The sequence below is a fragment of the Acinonyx jubatus genome, chromosome F2 (assembly GCF_027475565.1).
Source record: "Acinonyx jubatus isolate Ajub_Pintada_27869175 chromosome F2, VMU_Ajub_asm_v1.0, whole genome shotgun sequence".
Lineage (NCBI taxonomy): Eukaryota > Metazoa > Chordata > Mammalia > Carnivora > Felidae > Acinonyx > Acinonyx jubatus.
Genome location: NC_069394.1, coordinates 14,425,594 through 14,445,409, shown reverse-complemented (window position 1 = coordinate 14,445,409; position 19,816 = coordinate 14,425,594).

The following is a 19,816-nucleotide window of genomic DNA, read 5'->3' as shown; positions in this document are numbered from 1 at the left end:
TCTGTTGTTTATAAGCCACCAAGTCCATGGTATTTTGTTATAGCAGCCTGAACAAACTAAGATACTCCCTTATACCATTATCCTGAGAGGATAACCATGGCTTGAACATCATACTCTTGCCTTTAGACTTTAGGAAGTTGACAGAGGAATCCATGCAAAATCTGACTTTCCTTAAAGAGCTTCCTTAGGCTAATAGCCACGCTGGTCCTCATCTTGTCATTTTAAGTCTATTTCAAAAATACCTTCCCTGTTATAAGGATCTCAAATTCCTTACTGTGATAAAGGTTGCTTATTGGAAACTAACTGTACTATAATCAATGAAACTCAAGTCGGGGGTGAGGGGAGAAAAATGCCATGAGGGAGGGAGGAAAGATGAGCTAGAGAAGAAATACTGCTTTTGCCAATGTCTTGTCCTGTCCACAAAGGTGACATCACCATCCATAGGCTAAAAGAAAGGACCCTGAGACTCTAAGAAATACGTGGGTTTCCAGGACTTGTTGTGTGCTATGATTATAAAGTGAATGTTAGTAAGTCAACAAATGTTTGTATTTCCATTATAGCAAAGGACTCCTGGTGTTTCAGTCTTAACCTCAAAATGGAAGGCTGTAAAGAAAAAAAAGAGCACCCCTTTTCAACTTAGATATATTTGGTTTTAAGTACAAGAATCCATCACTTATGCACTGTGACTGTCCTTGGGCAAATGACTTAACACCCTTTGTCTTCATTTCCCCATCTTTAAATTGGTGATAATAAGACTTGTATCATAAAACATTTTTCCAGATTAAATTACATAACACTTAAGAAGTATCTACCACATAGGGGACATTCCATTAATACTACTTTTCCCACTTCCCTTCCTGTAAAGGATGACTTTTAAGTGTTAGAAATTTCAGGTCTTATGAGTAGCTGAAACTTTTTAAGAATGGTAAAAACTTCCTGAAGAATTAAATCACCAATCATATATTCTATATTGTAGACACACATGTGGTACTTATACACAGATTCATTTTAATGTTTATGCAATTAGGTAAAATTTTGTCTTAAAAATCTATTTTTGTCAAGACTCGATTTCCTTTTGTTCCGTCCCAGTGGAATTCATTCATCATTTATTGTAGACTTCATTCGTTTATTACTATCATTGTCTTTTAATTGATAAAGATAGTACTTACTGTTCATAATATAATCATATTACTTTATAGTTGCACTCTTCTAAAATCTTAGATTTAGATTTCTTTTTCCTCATTTAATCTTACAGCAATACCAGTTAGGTGGCAGATTAGATATTATTATTTCTATTGCATAGGTGAAGATAACAATTTATGTAAGTTAACAAAGATCACACGAGAAGGCACAATGAAGACTGCTGTGTCGGCCAATCCTTTAAGGTAGATTAAATTATCTTTATATTCAGATGGGACCAGCTTCTGAGAAGTTAGGGATCTTGCTCAAAGCCACACAACTGATAGATGAATGCAGTTGGAACTGGCATACTGATCTGCCTGATTCCACATCTCACACTTCATCTATTTTTCTACTGTATCATTTGAGGTCTAAAGCTATTTTAACTTGGGCAGCACATTATACTAACAGTCCATTTACATATGTTACTTTGCTTTGAGTCTGATGCTTATAAAAGTCTTATGAAATTAGGATGGACAGATATCATCATAATTCTTATTTTAGTATTTAAACAGAGGCTCAGATACAAAGTATGTGGCACAAGAAAGTCATAAACACTGTGGTTGGGAGGTTTGGTTTGGGAAGAAGAAAGTACTGTGTGTAATGAAGTATCTATATGGGCAAGGCCAGAAACTTTACTAATAATTGTTCTCTCACTCCACAAACGTTGATAAAATGTGCAAGCCCCTCACCCACCCCTTTTTGGGAGGGCACTATCTTGAAGTTCCAGGGTGATGCTACCTAGAACTGTGGTCATATGTGTAAACAGGCTCACTACCACTGATACAGCTTGCTTTCCTTGGCAAATATCTTTTTATTTCCCAAGGAGGCAAGAGTTCAGAGTAGAATAAAGAACTACATTAGCAGTAGTGTCTGAGAGCCTGCACCTGTCTAAAACAGGCAGCTTGCAAATTAGTCCCAATCGATTGGACTTCCAGAGAGAAAGGGGAATAAAAAGACAATCAAGTCAACCCCCTACCCCTGTCCAGCCAGTGGGACACATTATTCATGACTCAAACTCAGTGTGTGCTGTTTATAAATAGTTCTAAACCCCAGGATGCCAAATAAACCCTCTGCTATTTGTACACCATTTGAGGTAAAGCAGGACAAGCTTCAAGCCTAGAGCCTGTACTTGAGGTTTCCAGAAATTCCCTGAGCATTTTCCTCAAGCCTTCTAACGGTGGGATGAAGATTTCATTAGGGCATTCTGGACAAATGGCAGACCGGGGCTATAAATGAGGGATGTGAGTGGCCAGTGAGCATAATAAACGTGTGAGAGGGAAAGCTACCCACTTATAATCAGAACTTCATTGTCGTAGACCAGCAGCAACACTGAAATGTGGTCCTCATCTGGCTGAAGGAGAGATGAGGGGCACAAGTTCTGTGTAATAAAATACCCATGTATTATTACTAAAGTGCTTTCTATAAGCAGACAGGACTTTAATTTTTTTTAAGTTTATTTATTTTGAGAGAGAGAGAGAGAGAGAGAGAGAGAGAGCAAGCCAGGGAGGAACAGAGAGAAAGAGGGAGACAGAGGATCTGAAGCAGGCTCATCACTGACAGCAGCAAGCCTGATGCAGGGCTTGAACTCATGAACCATGAGATCATGACCTGAGCCAAAATCAGATGCTGCTTAACTGACTGAGCCACCCAGCTGCCACTGAGCAGATGGGACTTCATATTAATCAAGGTCTAGTTAGCCAATGAAGATGCCATGGCAGGTGCTTCAACAGAGGGAATTTAATATGGGGGACTTAGTTATGACAGTACTACGGTAACTGAAAAACCAAACACGAAAAGGTCCTACAAGAAGCATACATCAAGGTGGGATTAGGTATACTACAGATTTGTTGGGAAAAATCTCTGTCAAGTACAAAGTAAGAGGGAGCACAGACAAGCAGTTAGAGCCTTCAGAGTCAGGCGGATCTAACATTCATGAAACAAGAAGGGATGGAAGGACTGGGTAGCAAGAGCTTCAGGCTGCGGATAAGGTTCTGACAAAGTGTCAAACAGGTGAATAGGGGTCTCCACACAACAGTTGATCATTAAAGGGATCCTGCATTGAACAAGGATGACCTGCATCTAGTTGCCCTGCCATCTGCAGCCATTGGCTGGGAGAAGCATAGGGAAAAACATGACCTTGTCTCACAGCAGATGTATCCACTGAGTGGTGGGGCAGCTGGGCCTGTCAGTCAACCATAGTCCCCTTGTAGTGAAAGGGAACATCCAAGCAGCACTTCTCCACAGTGACCACACTGAGGACACCCAGAGATTCGCAACAGGAGGAAGCCACCACCCACCTCAGTACCAGAGAGGCCAAGGAAGATGATGTTACAGTATTACAGACCCCATCGGCCTGCAGGTGCTGGAACAACAGAGGAAATGTGGGCTCTGCAGAAGAAGAGCCATAACAACAAAAAGTAATAAAATAATAACAAAGTAATTCAGACCTGTGAAATGGACCAAGCCAGTTAGCTCCCCTGCTTTTTAAAAATTAATTTTTAAATATGGAGAAATTCTCAGGTGCAGAAATTCCACTTCCAGCCAATTTGGAGCAACAGGGACTATACCCAACGGCCTGGAACTACTAAAAACCCAGACCAAATATATGAAATAATCACTCTCAAACTATTGGACTTCAATTAACAAAGGTCAGTGATTCCCTAAGAGACAGGAAACAAATGAGGTGATCCCCACCAATGCCTCCTATTACTACTTATGGAAGGTCTCCATGCTGTAGCACGTGGACTGGAAGCCCAAGCAGAGTCCAGTGGACTTCCTGAGCTGAGGTGACAGAGCTGAGACTCCTGAGAAACCATGGCAACCAAAAGTTTGGCAGGGTATTGGAGATAAGAGATATGTATGTAAGAGAGAACTTTGAAGGTCCCTCTCAAATATTCAGCTAAATGCTACTCAGTGCATGCTTAATGAGGAGATTCCTCAAAGCCAGTGGAAGAGCCACCCAAAAAGATCAGAAGGAACATGTGCAAAGCTCACACAGGGTCTGTTCACCAATTAGAGAAGAGGAACACCTATCATATCATATCATGTGCATCATGAATGAACTAGTATAGAAAGACTGTCTTAGAACTGCAGGGAAAATTAGCCCTAGACTAAATACCTTCCTGATCCCACCAAACAATGCTTTAAAAGGGTAAAACTGCTTCCAAGTAACTTACTCACATTCCAGGACAATACTTATAGAAACACAAAAATATCCAGCATGCAACAAGGTAAAATTTAAACTGTCTGGAACCCGGGGCACCTGGGTGGCTCAGTTGGTTGAGCGTCCGACTTTGGCTCAGGTCATGATCTCACGGTCTGTGAGTTGGAGCCCTGTGTTGGGCTCTGTGCTGACAGCTCAGAACCTGGAGCCTGCTTTGGATTCTGTGTCTCCCTCTTTCTCTGCCCCTCCCTTGCTCATGCTCTGTCTCTCTCTCTCTGTCAAAAATAAATAAATATTAAAAATAAATAAATACATACATACATACCCACATACATACATACATACATACATACATACATACATACATAGTCTGGAATCCAATAAAAAATTCCCAGACATGCAAAGGGGCAGCAAAATGCTACACATAATAAATAACAAGAGCAATTAATGAAAACAGACCTAAAATTGGCAGAGATGACAATATTAAAAGATGGAGATGTTAGAACAGCTTTTATACCAGGATAATGTACACAAAAGTAGAAGGTTAAGTATGTTAAGGAAATAAATGAAAGATATAAAATGACAACATTGAACTTCAAGAAATAAAAATTATAATGTCTGAGATGAATAATACACTAAATAGGACTAACATTAGTTGATGAGACAATGCAGAAAAAAGATTAGAAAAGTTTAAAACATAGCAAAGAAACTCTACAAAATGAAATACAGAAAGGAAAAGATTGAAAACAGAAGAGAATGAAGCATCAATAAATTGTGGGACAAATTCAAGGAGCCCCCCCCCAAAAAAGCGCATAGAAATATTTGAAGATAATGGCTAAAAATTTTTCCAGATGTGGAAAAAAGAAGCCAAGATCCAAGAGTATCAAAAACACACAAACAATCAATCAAAAGAAACATGAAGGAAACGATATCAAGGCATATCATGATCAAATTTCTTAAAACAAATGAGAAGGGGGAGAAAAATCCCGGAGAAAAAAGGTCTACATTTCACCTTTAATAAACTAGAAAAGAAGAGAAACTATACCCAAAGTAAGCAGAAGAAGGGGAATAATTAAGATTAAAGCAAAGTAGGGGTGCCTGGGTGGCTCATCAGTTAGGCATCTGACTTCAGCTCAGGTCATGATCTCCCTGCTCGTGAGTTCGAGCCCTGCACCAGGCTCTGTGCTGACAACTCAGAATCTGGAGCCTGCTTCAGATTCTGTGTCTTTCTCTCTTTTTCTGCCCCTCCCCGTCTTGCGTGCACACGTGTGGTGCTCTCTCTCCCCCCACCTCAGATAAATAAACATCAAGAAAATTTTTTTTGAAAAATTAAAAAAAAAAGATTAGAGCAAAAGTCGAGCAATAGAAAACAGAAAATAGTAAAGAAAACCAGTAAAAACCTCTCTGGGCCTCAGTTTCTTCATGTGTACAATGGGAATAAAAATGTCACTCTAATAAATCTTACTGATTCTATTTCCCAACACTAAGGATGAATGGTGGGCATCATTTATCATCACAAGTGCATTACTGTTTTTCTAGTGACAAAGAAAAAGAGGAATGATACTCAGATATAATTTCCAGTGTCAAAGATTTTTATACCCCGAAACATCTTTATTCATTCCTATTACGTGCTTGATTCCTGAGCCCTAGAATTTGGCAGTGCTTGGCTTGCACCTTAACGTGGCATTAAAATATTTTCCCAAGCTCACCTTAACGTGCTGGTCCTTGCACATCTGTCATCTCCCATTTCTTGTATGTCTGTTACAGCCAGATTAACCATCTCACTGCCCCTGCTGTATATACCATGGTCATTCTTGGTGTTGAACTTTGGACATGCCCTACCTCCAAGGTGGAATGAGGAATCCTTCCACCTCGCTGAATTCTACTAACCCAGTCCCTTTGAAAGCCAATGTTTTCTGTAAAATGTTGTGATACCTCTTAACCAACTCTCCTTACATAATCTAGATCTCCAAGAAATATATAATCGAGCGGGGAAGAATAACACATGGGCAAACAAGTGGGATAAAATCCAATGGGTACTATGTATGTAGCACAGGCATGTACAAAAACCTAGGAAATCAGGAAGGGGGAATTAATTTCATCCAGCAGATACGAAGAGGATACACAAAGTTCACATTTCACATAGGTCTCTAAGAATGAATGGAAGTTCAATCACAGAGTGAAGCGGGGGCAGAGAAAGCAGCCTGTGCAAAGCCAAGGAAATAGAGAGCTGCATGTTTAGGGAACAGTGAGTAGTATGGAGTGTCTGGGCAGAGAAGAGGACCCAAATCCTTATGCTCCCCCAATTCTTTCAGTTGGCTGTTAGAATGTAGGCTCCCGAGAAAACAGACTGAATAAGATATTAACATGTGGGCCACTTATTAGGGAGTACTCTTGGGATTGATAGCTGTAGAAGAGAGGAAAAGGAAACAGGATTGAAAAGAAGTTGAATTTACACACGATCCCAGTGACTGGATCAGATCACCCCACAGTTAGCTCCAGAACTGGAATGACCTCTCATACTTTCAGGCCCCTGCCTCTATCAGCCCACTAGATGTGGGCTGTCCTTGGAAAGAGATGTGATATTGAAGAAGGGAATTTTCTTCAACTTGTGACAATCCTCAAGCAGGGCTGACAGATGTGGGTCATCTTCCAGTAACACTCCCAATAGGTGAATTAACAAGTGCTTCATTCCTGGGGGGCGATCTGTGTGTCACATCAGTGTCCAGTCTGCTATTTTGGCCATCACATTTCATCATTTTCCCTCTCCCCCTCCAAAACACGATACTGGACTTGAAATATAGCAACATTGACCTGCAAAGTTGCGAAGCAAACCTGAGAAATTTGCAATTTAAGATGGGATGGATTTTATTGTTTCAGGTATCTGACAAAACACTAAGCATCAATACGAATAAATCTTCAAAAACCAACTCAGGAAGTAGAACTGTCTTTCACCAAGCAATTTGGCTAGACCAATCTTAGTGATATTTGTTCTTTCAAGGACTAATTACCCTATTGATATGAAAATTAATTACCTTAATTTTAACTAACTAGAGATATCATGGAAATTGTAGTGGGCACGAATAGCCAAAATGTAGTAAAATAACATAGCTGGAACTATGCTCAGAACTCAAGGGGAATGCTCTGTATGCAACTTCAGTGGTGAATTCATTTATTTGCTACCAGCTAAGACTTCCCTGTAATAAAATCAAACCTGTCCATCTCCTATACAGGAGGGAGAATTCTGAGATGGTCTTCAGTGATCCACACCTTTGTGTAATCCCCTTTCTTTGAGTGTGGGTGAAACCTGTGACTTACTTCTACCCAGTAGAATGTAGCAAAGATGATGGGATTTCACTCCCATGACTGTGTTTTGCAGTATGATAAAGATGAAGGGATTTTGCAGATGTAATTAAGGTCCCTAATCAATTAATTTGAAATTAATCTAAAGGGAGATTATCAGGAGTGGGCCTTTACTAATCACTAATCACATGAGCCCTTTAAAAGAAGGTCTGGAGATTAGAAATGGAAAAAGTAAGGGAGGGGCGCCTGGGTGGCTCAGTGGGTTAAGTGTCTGACTCTTGGTTTCAGCTCAGATCATGATCTCATGGTTCATGAGTTCAAGGCCTGCATCAGGCTCTGAGCTGACAGCATGGAGCCTGTTGGGATTCTCTCTCTCTCTCTCTCTCTCTCTCTCTCTCTCTCAAAATAAAGAAATAAACTTAAAAAAAATAAGTAAGAGAGATTTTTCCGTATGGCTTTAAAAAACAAACTACCAGATTCTAGGGAAAATGGCGGCATAGGAGGACGATGGGCTCACCGCGCGTCCTGCTGATCACTTAGATTCCACCTACACCTGCCTAAATAACCCAGAAAACCACCAGAAGACTAGCAGAATGGAGTCTCCGGAGCCAAGTGCAGACGAGAGGCCCACGGAAGAGGGTAGGAAGGTCGGAGAGGTGGTGCGCGCTCCACGGACTGGCGGGAGGGAGCCGGGGCAGAGGGGCAGCCGGCCAAGCAGAGCCCCTGAGTCTGGCAAAAGCAGAGGGGCCGGATGGAGTGTGTTCCGACAGCAAGCGGGACTTAGCATGTGGGAGGTCATAAGTTAACAGCTCTGCTCGGAAAGCGGGAAGGCTGGAGGACAACAGGAGGGAGAGTTGTTGAGCCCCGGACGACAGAGCTCAGCTTGGCGGGGAACAAAGGCGCTCGCCAGCGCCATCTCCCTCGCCCATCCCCCAGCCAAAAGCCCAAAGGGAACCAGTTCCTGCCAGGGAACTTGCTCGCTCCTCGCAAACAACCAACGCTGTGCTTCTGTGGATCCATCCCTCCGGCGGGTCTGACTCCCTCCCGCTGCCACAGGGCCCCTCCTGAAGTGGATCACCAAAGGAGAAGCGAGCTAAGCCTACCCCTCCTGCCCCCGTGCACCTTGCCTACCCACCACAGCTAATACACCAGATCCCCAGCACCACAAGCCTGGCAGTGTGCAAGTAGCCCAGACGGGCCACGCCACCCCACAGTGAATCCCGCCCCTAGGAGAGGGAAGAGAAGGCACACACCAGTCTGACTGTGGCCCCAGCGGTGGGCTGGGGGCAGACATCAGGTCTCACTGTGGCCCCGCCCACCAACACCAGTTATACACCACAGCACAGGGGAAGTGCCCTCCAGGTCCGCACCACTCCAGAGACTATTCAAAATGACCAAACGGAAGAATTCCCCTCAGAAGAATCTCCAGGAAATAACAACAGCCAATGAACTGATCAAAAAGGATTTAAATAATATAACAGAAAGTGAATTTAGAATAATAGTCATAAAATTAATTGCTGGGCTTGAAAACAGTATAGAGGACAGCAGAGAATCTCTTGCTACAGAGATCAAGGGACTAAGGAATAGTCAGGAGGAGCTGAAAAACGCTATAAACGAGATGCAAAATAAAATGGAAACGACCACGGCTTGGATTGAAGAGGCAGAGGAGAAAATAGGTGAACTAGAAGATAAAATTATGGAAAAAGAGGAAGCTGAGAAAAAGAGAGATAAAAAAATCCAGGAGTATGAGGGGAAAATTAGAGAACTAAGTGATACACTAAAAAGAAATAATATACGCATAATTGGTATCCCAGAGGAGGAAGAGAGAGGGAAAGGTGCTGAAGGGGTATTTGAAGAAATAATAGCTGAGAACTTCCCTGAACTGGGGAAGGAAAAAGGCATTGCAATCCAAGAGGCACAGAGAACTCCCTTCAGACGTAATTTGAATCGATCTTCTGCACAGCATATCATAGTGAAACTGACAAAATACAAGGATAAAGAGAAAATTCTGAAAGCAGCAAGGGATAAACGTGCCCTAACATATAAAGGGAGACCTATAAGACTCGTGACTGATCTCTCTTCTGAAACTTGGCAGGCCAGAAAGGATTGGCACGAGATCTTCAATGTGATGAACAGAAAAAAATATGCAGCAGAGAATCCTTTATCCAGCAAGTCTGTCATTTAGAATAGAAGGAGAGATAAAGGTCTTCCCAAACAAACAAAAACTGAAGGAATTCGTCACCACTAAACCAGCCCTACAAGAGATCCTAAGGGGGATCCTGTGAGACAAAGTACCAGACACATCACTACAAGCATAAACAGACATCACAATGACTCTAAACCCATATCTTTCTATAATAACACTGAATGTAAATGGACTAAATGCGCCAACCAAAAGACATAGGGTATCAGAATGGATAAAAAAACAACCCATCTATTTGCTGTCTACAAAAGACTCATTTTAGACCTGAGGACACCTTCAGATTGAGAGTGAGGGGATGGAGAACTATTTATCATGCTACTGGAAGCCAAAAGAAAGCTGGAGTAGCCATACTTATATCAGACAAACTAGACTTTAAATTAAAGTCTGTAACAAGAGATGAAGAAGGGCATTATATAATAATTACAGGGTCTACCCATCAGGAAGAGCTAACAATTATAAATGTCTATGCACCGAATACGGGAGCCCCCAAATATATAAAACAATTACTCATAAACATAAGCAACCTTATTGATAAGAATGTGGTAATTGCAGGGGACTTTAACACTCCACTTACAGTAATGGATAGATGATCTAGACACACGGTCAATAAAGAAACAAGGGCCCTGAATGATACATTGCATCAGATGGACTTGACAGATATATTTAGAACTCTGCATCCCAAAGCAACAGAATATACTTTCTTCTCGAGTGCACATGGAACATTCTCCAAGATAGATCATATACTGGGTCACAAAACAGCCCTTCATAAGTATACAAGAATTGAAATCATACCATGCATACTTTCAGACCACAATGCTATGAAGCTTGAAATCAACCACAGGAAAAAGTCTGGAAAACCTCCAAAAGCATGGAGGTGAAAGAACACCCTACTAAACAATCAGTGGGTCAACAAGGCAATTAGAGAAGAAATTAAAAAATATATGGAAACAAACGAAAATGAAAATACAACAATCCAAACGCTTTGGGATGCAGTGAAGGCAGTCCTGAGAGGAAAATACATTGCAATCCAGGCCTATCTCAAAAAACAAGAAAAATCCCAAATACAAAATCTAACAGCACACCTAAAGGAAATAGAAGCAGAACAGCAAAGGCAGCCTAAACCCAGCAGAAGAAGAGAAATAATAAAGATCAGAGCAGAAATAAACAATATAGAATCTAAAAAAACTGTAGAGCAGATCAACGAAACCAAGAGTTGGTTTTTTGAAAAAATAAACAAAACTGACAAACCTCTAGCCAGGCTTCTCAAAAAGAAAAGGGAGATGACCCAAATAGATAAAATCATGAATGAAAATGGATTTATTACAACCAATCCCTCAGAGATACAAACAATTATCAGGGAATACTATGAAAAATTATATGCCAACAAACTGGACAACCTGGAAGAAATGGACAAATTCCTAAACACCCACACTTCCAAAACTCAATCAGGAGGAAAGAGAAAGCTTGAACAGACCCATAACCAGTGAAGAAATTGAATGGGTTATCAAAAATCTCCCAACAAATAAGAGTCCAGGACCAGATGGCTTCCCAGGGGAGTTCTACCAGACGTTTAAAAAAGAGATAATACCTATCCTTCTCAAGCTATTCCAAGAAATAGAAAGGGAAGGAAAACTTCCAGACTCATTCTATGAATCCAGTATTACTTTGATTCCTAAACCAGAGACCCAGTAAAAAAAGAGAACTACAGGCCAATATCCCTGATGAATATGGATACAAAAATTCTCAATAAGATACTAGCAAATCGAATTCAACAGCATATAAAAAGAATTATTCACCATGATCAAGTGGGATTCATTCCTGGGATGCAGGGCTGGTTCAACATTTGCAAATCAATCAACGTGATACATCACATTAATAAAAGAAAAGATAAGAACCATATGATCCTGTCAATCGATGCAGAAAAGGCCTTTGACAAAATTCAGCACCCTTTCTTAATAAAAACCCTTGAGAAAGTCGGGATAGAAGGAACATACTTAAAGATCATAAAAGCCATTTATGAAAAGCCCACAGCTAACATCATCCTCAATGGGGAAAAACTGAGAGCTTTTTCCCTGAGATCAGGAACACGACAGGGATGCCCACTCTCACCGCTGTTGTTTAACATAGTGTTGGAAGTTCTAGCATCAGCAATCAGACAACAAAAGGAAATCAAAGGCATCAAAATTGGCAAAGATGAAGTCAAGCTTTCGCTTTTTGCAGATGACATGATACTATACATGGAAAATCCTATAGACTCCACCAAAAGGCTGCTAGAACTGATACATGAATTCAGCAAAGTTGCAGGATACAAAACCAATGTACAGAAATCAGTTGCATTCTTATACACTAACAATGAAGCAACAGAAAGACAAATAAAGAAACTGATCCCATTCACAACTGCACCAAGAAGCATAAAATACCTAGGAATAAATCTAACCAAAGATGTAAAAGATCTGTATGCTGAAAACTATAGAAAGCTTATGAAGGTAATTGAAGAAGAAATGAAGAAATGGAAAGACATTCCCTGCTCATGGATTGGAAGAATAAATATTGTCAAAATGTCAATACTACCCAAAGCTATCTACACATTCAATGCAATCCCAATCAAAATTGCACCAGCATTCTTCTCGAAACTAGAACAAGCCATCCTGAAATTCATATGGAACCACAAAAGGCCCCGAATAGCCAAAGTAATTTTGAAGAAGAAGACCAAAGCAGGAGGCATCACAATCCCAGACTTTAGCCTCTACTACAAAGCTGTCATCATCAAGACAGCATGGTATTGGCACAAAAACAGACACATAGACCAATGGAATAGAATAGAAACCCCAGAACTAGACCCACAAACATATGGCCAACTCATCTTTGACAAAGCAGGAAAGAACACCCAATGGAAAAAAGACAGTCTCTTTAACCAATGGTGCTTGGAGAACTGGACAGCAACATGCAGAAGGTTGAAACTAGACCACTTTCTGACACCATTCACAAAAATAAACTCAAAATGGATAAAGGACCTGAATGTGAGACAGGAAACCATCAAAACCCTAGAGGAGAAAGCAGGAAAAGACCTCTCTGACCTCAGCTGTAGCAATCTCTTACTCGACACATCCCCAAAGGCAAGGGAATTAAAAGCAAAAATGAATTACTGGGACCTTATGAAGATAAAAAGCTTCTGCACAGCAAAGGAAACAGCCAACAAAACTAAAAGGCAACCAACGGAATGGGAAAAGATATTTGCAAATGACATATCAGACAAAGGGCTAGTATCCAAAATCTATAAAGAGCTCACCAAACTCCACACCCGAAAAACAAATAACCCAGTGAAGAAATGGGCAGAAAACATGAATAGACACTTCTCTAAAGAAGACATCCGGATGGCCAACAGGCACATGAAAAGATGCTCAACGTCGTTCCTTATCAGGGAAATATAAATCAAAACCACACTCAGATATCACCTCACGCCAGAGTGGCCAAAATGAACAAATCAGGAGACTGCAGATGCTGGAGAGGATGTGGAGAAACGGGAACCCTCTTGCACTATTGGTGGGAATGCAAATTGGTGCAGCCACTCTGGAAAACAGTGTGGAGGTTCCTCAGAAAATTAAAAATAGACCTACCCTATGACCGAGCAATAGCACTGCTAGGAATTTACCCAAGGGATACAGGAGTACTGATGCATAGGGGCACTTGTACCCCAATGTTTATAGCAGCACTCTCAACAATAGCCAAATTATGGAAAGAGCCTAAATGTCCATCAACTGATGAATGGATAAAGAAATTGTGGTTTATATACACATTGGAGTACTACGTGGCAATGAGAAAGAACGAAATATGGCCCTTTGTAGCAACATGGATGGAACTGGAGAGTGTGATGGTAAGTGAAATAAGCCATACAGAGAAGGACAGATACCATATGTTTTCACTCTTATGTGGATCCTGAGAAACTTAACAGAAACCCTTGGGGGAGGGGAAGGAAAAAAAAAAAAAGAGGTTAGAGTGGGAGAGAGCCAAAGCATAAGAGACTCTTAAAAACTGAGAACAAACTGAGGGTTGATGGGGGGTGGGAGGGAGGGGAAGGTGGGTGATGGGTATTGAGGAGGGCACCTTTTGGGATGAGCACTGGGTGTTGTATGGAAACCAATTTGACAACAAATTTCATATATTGAAAGAAAAAAGAAAAAAAAAAACTACCATGAGTTCCACAGATTCAGTATAAGGACATGTCATATGTGAATATGTGTCTCTATCTATACATCTATCTACATGTATTCAGCTGACCTCTAAGCAACTGGGGGCTTAGCGGCAGTGAGTGACCTCCTGCACAGTCAAAAATCCAGTGTAACTTTTGACTCCCCAAAAGGCTACTAATAGCCCGCTGTTGACTAGAAGCCTTACTGATAATGTGTCAGTTAATACCTGTATTATATGTTATAATATAGTTATAATGTATTATGTATAATATAGTTAATGTAGATATAATATAAATAATGTATAATATAGTTATATGTATTATATACTGTATTCTTACAATAAAGTAAGCTAAAGAAAGGAAAATGTTGAGAAAATCGTAAGAGAAAATGTATTTGTAGTACTGTATTTACCAAACTTCTCCTATAAGTGGACCCACACAGTTGAAAACTGTGCTGTCCCAAGGGTCAGCTGTGTATGTACAAATTTTCTGTGTTCCAATATGCGTACTCTTCTACACATCCGCCGCTACATATATATTTATACATTCACACCTGTGCAAGTGTGTACACGCATGTGGTCTACGAAAAAGCATGGTTAGGTTCAGTGCAGCTCAGTGTATATTTTGATATGTACAAATGCATATTTATACATATGTTCTGCTCATCATTTCCTAACTTTTGTACATTTAACTATATAGTATGGTGTGCATGTGAGATGCAGCCTATGAGCCACTACTACCTGTGGCCTCACTTTTGCCTAAGTATCAAGAAAGAGCCATGATATTTAAGTGACTTTGGTTTCCCTTGGACATCCTGCAGTTCTGCATTTGATGTTAATGTAAATGAACTGAAATGGAGCAGGAGATCAGGGCAGGATGACTGCCGATTCCATCTCCACTCCCAGCTGGGCCACAAATGGAGCCTGGTAATTCATCCTTCCTGCTCCCCAGGCCAGGAGTTTGGGTCTCTTCCCATTACCCTTTACTAGGACTCTGCCTGTTTTCTGGGCCCCAGCTTTTTTTCCTGACAAAGAATTCAGTAAAACCATTTGGCAAGTGCAATCTTTTGGTCTCCTGGCATAATACTCAACGTGCAGAGAAGCACGTTCCTCTCCTTCTCTCCCTAAGAGGTCTTCTTTATTTCCTTCTAATGGACTCTCTTAAGTGAGAAATTTCCAGCTGTTGTCAAGATTTCTCCATTAATGTGGTCTGAAACTCTTGGGTAGCCTTCAAGCGAGGCTGTGTTATCCTGAAGTCCAGACATACCTATACTGGCCTTAACTCCATGGTCAATACCTGTGTTGACAACACTCTTAAAGTACACAGCCACTGGGGACCCTCTCAGGATGCAGTAAATATGTATTAAAACCAGAGTCTCAGGGGCACCTGGGTGGCTAAGTCGGTTAAGCGTCCAACTTCAGCTCAAGTGATGATCTCGAAGTTCATGAGTTCAAGCCCCATGTTGGGTTCTGTGCTGACAGCTCAGAGCCTTGGAGCCTGCTTTGGATTCTGTCTCTCTCTCTCTCTCTCTCTCTCTCTCTCTCTCTCTCTCTGCCCCCCTGCCACTCACACTCTGTCTCTCTCTCTCTCAAAAATAAACATTTAAAAAAAATGTTTAAAAACCCACAGTTTCAGATTTGAGAACTTTTTCTCTCTTTTGCTTGCAGGATATGGGCTTAGATTTTCTTGCTGAATCTACTACTACTACTAGAGAAAAGTGAGTCAGAGAGTTGAAAAATCACACCACCTTCCTTCTAGACTCCTTTTCTCTTTCTTCAGTAGAAAGGGTTAGGGCTTGTTATTGCTATGACTGTATTAAATGACTCAGCTATTTGATGAAACATGTCATGCTCTGACGTTTATGGCCGCTGAGGGTCATTAAAGGAGCAAGTTTCCAGGGTGCGTTACAAGTACAATTTCTGGTTCCCCACACAGAAGTGGGGTCTTTTACAATGCAAATCAGACCCTGTCACGCTGTTTAAAATTATCCAAAGTGGTCCCATTACTTAGAATAAAACCCCCAAATTTTCATGGCTTAAAAGGCCCTGTGTACTGTTCTCCCTCATCTCCCCAGCCTCATCTCAGGATCCACTCCTTGACTTTCTTATATAGAATAGAGCTCTTTCAGTTTCCCTAATTCACGGTGCTCCTTTCTGTGAACGCTCCTTTAGCTCGTATGTTTTCTCTCTCTGATATTTTCTTTCCCTCCTGCCCCTTCACCGGCCAAGTTTGTTCACGATTGGACCTCAGTTCCAGTGTCACCTTCTTTTGTACTCCTCCACCCACACATACACCAAGTCAATCTCCTAGTCAGACCCCTTGGTAGTACCTTCATTGGACCCATCAGAGTCTATAATTGAATGGGTCCTTCATTGGACCCATTACAATTAGTAAGCATACATCTGCTTGCATGATTCTTTGCTAAGTGTCTGTCTTCTACTAGACACAGGATAAGAATCGTGTAAGTTTGGCTCAGCAGTATATTCTTCATACCAATTACCGCCAGTTGATACCCAGCAGGGTGCTCAACCAATATCCCTGAGTAAATGAGTACGTAGGTTAGGCTTTACCCTGATTATAGCAAAGCCTGAACTCTGGTGGGCAAGCTGTCTCCTCCATCTCTCAGCGTCCAGTTCCAATACCATGCACCAGATAACTTCATTCTAAAAATATATTTATGATATTTGGTGGAGCTGTTTTGCTGGTGAGCATGAAAATTTTACTTCACAGCATTCAAACTGTCTTTCTGAAATAAGAGAACATTGCTTGTGAATCCTTTGCACAGTTTGGCAATTTTCAATTTAAATATTTACCGTGGGTTCACTTGTCATATTTACCATGAATACATAATGCAAGGCAGATGGTAATAAATATTATAATAGACCTCGAAGGTGCTATGAGAACCAAACAGAAGGAATTAATCTCCACTGGGGAGATCTGGGAAGGCCCCAAGTACAAGTTAACATATGAATAAGGCCTTGAAGTCTGGGTAGGTTGGTAAAGACACTTTCAACCCTGTTTACCTGGCCAACCCTTAGCTAACCCTATCTTTATAGTTCAGCTTAAGAATCACTTCCTCCTGGAAGTTTTCTCTAATCCCATCCTCCAACCAAGTTACATGCTCCCATTGTCCTTTCTCCATTATCACATCATTCATTTGTCTATCTTGCTAAATTCTAAGCTCACAGGAAAAGGAACTGAAGGTGACTTACCCACCAATGCATCTGCATGGTTTAGTACAGTGCCTGGCAAAAGGCAGACATTCAGTAAATACCCACTGCATGAATGAATGAGTGACAGAAAAATAAGAAGTAAAAGTGGGAATAGCAATTCAGGTATGGAGAAATACCATGAAGACATAAAAGGAAAGAAAGCCTGGTGTGGTCAACACAGATACATTGCTCCATAAGAGAAAGAAAACATCTAGGCAGTTAAGTGCATATTGTATATGGGAAACATAGGAAAAAGAAGGTTTGAAAGCTGGAGTCAGATTTTCAAAGGACTTGAATCATAATGAAGAATTTGTAGTTTCTATCCCCAAGAAGAGCTACATGTTACTTAAATAGGAGGGTAGTGATATTAGATGTGTACTTTACAAAAACCACTTCGGTGGACCAGAAGACTGGAGAAAGAAAAGAGAATAAAGGTACAAAGAACGTTTAAGCTACTATAATTATCTAGTTCATGATTTCTCAACCTCGGCACCATTAGCATTTGGGGCTGGTAATTCTTTATTGTGGGTGGCCATTTAGTGCATTGTAGGATGTGTAGCAGCACTCTTGGGCTCTACCCACTAGATTCCAGTAGCACCTATCCCCTAAGGTGTGACAGTCAAGAATATCTCTAGACATTGCCTACTATCTCCTGCAGGACAAAATCACCCTCAGTTATTTTGAGTATGACGGATCCAGATGATAGATAATATGATATAATCATAGGTGATGGTTTTTAGGATGAATGGGTCAGATACCATGGACACTAACAAAAGTGATTTACCACAGGGAACAGCCATTTGTTATTGTGCAGCATGACTGGTACACAATATGGAAGTAGGTCTCCTCAAAAGAAGACAGGTAGATTCTTCTTAAAATGATCACATTTCTCCTAGAAAACGTACAGATAGCCGAGTTCTAGACATTTCCATCTATTTTGTTGGATTTAGTGGTCAAGAGGCCATCATTCTTGATAGTGAAACTCTGATTCTCTCTTGGGCATCAGTCCATGGACTTTAAGCCCCTACCTCTGACTCCAAGGATGAAATAGCTAACACAGAGCCCTGAGCTAAGCAGACACAGGGGATGCCATCATGACACCTCAAAAGAACAGTATATCTGAAGAAGTCAAAGGGAGAAAAGAAGCCAAGAGAAGAAGGGAAAGAAACCAGAGACATGATGAGGTTATCTGTGCTCTGGAATCTTACCATGCCTGAAGGTAGGTCATCCTTGGATTCCTCAATTTAGTGAGTCAACAAATTTATATTCTTGGTTTGGGTTCTCTGAAGAACTGAGGGTGAGCCATATCGTTCAAGGAGAGTAACAGTCATCTAACAATATCCAAGTATCATTATAGAGTGTAGAGTGAGCACTGGACATAGAATCAAACCTCAGAGTTGAATCTAAGCCCAATCATGCACTCATCTATTAGTCATGCATCAAACTTTTATTGAGTACTTCTTGTGTCCTGTGCAATGAACTACACTGAGGCCATAACGCCAGAAAAAAAGACGGTCTTACCTGCCAAGAACTTATATTCTAATGCTCAGTTGATGGGTGTCAACCCTGACTACGTATTTGAATCAGTTCAGGATGTTTTATTTTTATTTTTTTAAGGTTTATTTATTTTTTAGAGACAGAGAGACAGAGCACGAGCAGGGGAGGAGGGGCAGAGAGGGAGACACAGAATCCAAAGCAGGCTCCAGACTCTGAGCTGACAGCACAGAGCCCAACAAGGGGCTCGAACTCACAAACTGAACTGTGAGATCATGACCTGAGCTGAAGTTGGACACTCAACTGACTGACTGAGCCACCCAGGCCACCCCCAGGATGTTTTTAAATATGGCAATGCCTGGGTTCCATACCAGATGAGTCAAATAAGAATTTCTTAGACATGAGGTAGGCAATGTTTACTGAGGTAATAATAATGATGGTTAGGGTTCTATTCCCATCTTACGAAAAGGAAGGTGGGGTTAAATAACATGTTCAATGGGGCGCCTGGGTGGCTCAGTGGGTTAAGCGGCCGACTTCAGCTCAGGTCATAATCTCACAGTTCGTTGGTTTAAGCCCCGCATCAGGCTCTGTGCTGACAGCTCAGAGCCTGCAGACTGCTTCAAATTCTGTGTCTCCCTCTCTTTCTGCCCCTCCCCTGCTCATGCTCTGTCTCTCTCTCTCAAAAATAAATAAACATTAAAAAATTAAAAAAAAAAAATAACATGTCCAAGAATACACCACTGATGAGAGGCAAAGCTAGGATTTGAACCCAGACAAAGTCCCACGGGGTTTCAGAGCCTCCTCTTAATCACTAAGTTATGCTGTCATTTGAAAGGCATAGAAGATACACCATGGTATATTCAATCCAATATTATTATATACAAGCCAAGTTCATTTTCAGAACTCTTAGCTCTTCCTTTGCCTTCCCCTGTTCTTGCACTCACCAGCCCCAGCCTCATACATACCTTCCACATGTACAGGGATAACAACTTTTCTTCTCTGTCCTATTCAATATATTTTTTCCAGTGGTGCCTGGATGGCTCAGATGGTTGAACGTCTGACTTTGGCTC